A 4193-nucleotide genomic window follows, 5' to 3' on the forward strand; every position below is an offset into this window, starting at 1 on the left:
ATACGAAATATTTATGGATGGTTGCGTCCGACCATCGACCAGTGGTGGCTTTTATAGAGGATACGGTCCCTCGAAGAAGAGGGCAATTTAGGTTTGATAAACGTTGGATCAAACATGCGGCCTTATGGAATCAATAGCTACAGGTTGGATGGAACATAACGGAGGACAACCCGATGATTTTGTTTCCAAAATCAGCAACTGCCGCCATGAAATTGCTGCATGGCGGAAAAATAATCCACCATATGGAAAGGACATAATTCAAGATCTTCAGAGAGCTCTGGAAGAAGTCCAAACAGATAACAATAGGTCACAAGAAAAAATTCTTGAGGTTTCTAGCAAATTACAGGATGCGTACAAGGATGAGGCTATTTACTGGCATCAGAAAAGTCAGAATATGTGGTATTCATCTGGGGATCTGAATACAAAGTTTTAACATGCTTTGACAAAACAAAGACGGGTTCGTAATCGGATTGTGGCACTTCATGATGAAACAGGTAACTGGATAACAAAAGAAAAATGGGTTGAGAAGGTGGGTGTAGATTATTTTGATGAGTTATTTAGCACCACTTCCCCATTAGAATTTGATAGTTTTCTGATGGAGGTAGCTCCGTCTATCTCCTTCCAGATGAAATCAAAGGCTGTTGAGAGCAGAAACGGAGGAGGAAGTACGCCAGGCTTTGTTTATGATGCACCCGGAAAAAGCTCCAGGACCGGACGGGATGACAACTCTTTTCTTCCAACACTCCTGGCATATTATCTAAAAAGATCTGGTCAATATGGCAAATAATTTTTTGGTTACAGGGGATATGGACTCAAGGTTAAACATTCCTAATATTTGCATGATTCCGAAGACGGAGAGACCTACAAGGATGAAGGAACTAAGGCCAATAAGTCTATGTAATGTAGGATATAGGATTATGTCGAATGTCTTATGTCAACGTTTGAAATCATGTCTTCCACGACTCATCTCAGAAACACAATCGGCATTTGTGTCAGGAAGGTTGATATCGGATAATATTCTTATTGCGCAGGAAATGTTTCATGGATTGAGAGCTAATAAGGCCTGCCAAAATAAATATATGGCAATCAAGACGAATATGAGTAAGACGTATGATAGAGTGGAGTGGGATTTTATTCAGGCTCCTTTACAAAAAAAATGGGTTTCGATCCTTATTGGGTGAAATTGATCATAGAGTGTATATCATCTGTTCAATATCGTATTTTATTAAATGGTCAACTGCGAGGTCATATAATATCCACACAGAGGCTTACGTCAGGGGGATCCCTTATCTACATATTTATTCATCATGTGTACAGAGTCATTGATTGCAAACATTAAAAAGGCTGAACGAGAAAAACAATTAACATGAATGAAGGTGGCCAGAGTGTGCCCGTCGATTTCCCACACCTACTGTTTGCAGATGATAGCTTCTTTTTTTCCAAGGCACAAAAGGAGGAATGTCAAACCATTCTAAGGATATTAACGGAATATGAGGCGGTTTCGGGTCAATTAATTAATTTTCAGAAATATTCTATTCAATTTGGACACAAGATTGATGAATCTAGTAGACATGAGTTGAGGGATATCTTGGGAATTCAGAATCTATGAGGTATGGGTTCTTATCTGGGATTGCCAGAATTTAAACTTTATGTACATATTTCAATTCAAAATATTAATTTAAAATTGATTTATATCAAAATTGATTCAAAAATATACATATATTCAAAAAATGAATTTTACTAAAATATTTTTCAATAACCATTATAAAAAAATGTTTTAAATATATATATAAGAAAAATACAATACAAATTCCAATTTCAAACACTAACATAAATTATGGTTTTTATATTTCACATTATGTTTTCAAAAATATAATATATATGATTATTTATATGATGGTACGAATAAAATACAATTAATTATATGAGTACTTATATGATGGTACGTATAAAATACATTAATTATATGATGACACATATATGATTTATAATAGTGACATGAAAAATAAATAGCAACATATTTTGAAAAAATAATATATGGAATATTATATCTATCTATCTTATTAAAGTAGAAGTACCTTTAAAAAGTGTTTGGAAACATAGATAGCAGTAAAAAAACATAATATTGTTTGAAAACATATATAACAATATATTAAACAAAAAGAGTAATGTGCTTATGTTATTAAGAAAAATTTGGAAGTCCATTATATTATGAAAAATATATCTAGGTCAGTTTTAAAATATACGAAAATGACCCAAGCTAATTATCTAAAAATAACTTTTGTCAAAATAATAATAAAATAAATTTAAACTTTATGTACATATTTTAAATCAAAATATTAATTTAAAATTGATTTATATCAAAACTGATTCAAAAATATACATAAAATGATTTTTACGAAAATATTTTTTAATAACCATTATAAAAAATGTTTTAAATATATATATAAGAAAAATACAATACAAAGTCAAATTTCAAAAACCAACATAAATTACGGTTTTTATATTTCACATTAAGTTAAAAAAAATATTATATATATGATTATTTATATGATGGTACGTATAAAATACAACTAATTATATGAGTACTTATATGATGGTACGTATAAAATACATTAATTATATGATGACACATATATGATATATAATAGTGACATGAAAAATAAATAGCAACAGATTTTTGGAAAAAAATAATATATGCAATATTATATTATAGTTTTAAGAAAGACAAAATAACATTTAATAGAAAATATATAGCACTGTCTACTTACAACAAACATATATTTATATAAAAGATAAAGTAGATACCCGTGCGGGTGCACGGAGCAAAATCTAGTATATTAATAAAAATTGAAGTACATTTGAGAATTGTTTGGAAACATATATAGCAGTATAAAATGGGAGTATATTGTTGTTTGGAAACATGGATAACAATATATTAAGAGAAAAAAGCAATGGACTTATGTTATTAAGAAACATTTGAAATTCATTATATTATGAAAAATTAACTATTTAGGCCACCGAAAAATGCCCAATCTAATTATCTAAAAACATATTTTGTCTGAAATAATCATAAAAAAAAATTTAAACTTTATATATATATTTCAAATCAAAATAATCATTTAAAAATGATTTATATCAAAAATTGATTCAAAAATATATATATATTCAAAAACTGTTTTTACTAAAATATTTTCCAATAACTATTATAAAAAATTGTTTTCAATATATATAAGAAAAATACAATGCAAAGCCCAATTTCAAACACCAATTTAAATTATGATTTTTATATTTTACATTAAGTTTCAAAAATATAATATATATGATTATTTATATGATGGTACGTATAAAATATTATTAATTATATGATTACTTATATGATGGTACGTATTAAATACGATTAATTATATGATGACACATATATTGTATATAATAATGACATGAAAAACAAATAGAAACATATTTTTTGAAAAAATATTAAGAGTCTTTTTTACTGAGCACTTGTTCTCACTGAAGACCAAGCCTTTCATTGGAAAAGGTGCAAGGAAGGAGTTTGTTGGAAGTCTTCTTACTTCCATCTTCATGCACCTTGAATTTTGACAACTGGGTACATCGTCAAGTCCAAGCAAGGGGCGCTGGATGAGACCCATCTGAAGAGTGCCAAGTAGTTGAGGCAGTCCTATCAGCGGAAGTACAAGAACCCTTGGACGGCGCGCGCCTTGGTTTTCAGCCACCTGACGATATGCCCCCATCGCCTTCGATCTCGCAGAGGACCATCTACTGGCGGTCCTGCATCGACTGATGACTTCCCTGAGTCCCTTACTTTTTCTGCAGATTTAGAGGACCATCTAGTGTAATGTTATAGCAAAAACTGTAAATATTTGTAGATAAAATAGTTATAACTGAAAATAACAATAACTATAATTGTGTATTTTGTAGGGAACTTTGCTAATAAAATAAAAAAAATTACCTATTATTTTTAGTCTCCAAGTGGTAGTACACTGCACCGCCATTAATATTAACAAAAATATTTACATATACATATATTTTTTTGTTACTATTAACACGCATCGCAATTGTTCCGCATATTACTATTCAGATTCTTAGAATCAACTTAGACGCATTCTTATCATTTTATAACTAAATTTAATGTTAATCCAGTTCAATTCTTCTAATTATACAAATAAAATTTA

The sequence above is a fragment of the Brassica oleracea genome, chromosome C6 (genome assembly GCF_000695525.1).
Source record: "Brassica oleracea var. oleracea cultivar TO1000 chromosome C6, BOL, whole genome shotgun sequence".
Taxonomy (NCBI): domain Eukaryota; kingdom Viridiplantae; phylum Streptophyta; class Magnoliopsida; order Brassicales; family Brassicaceae; genus Brassica; species Brassica oleracea.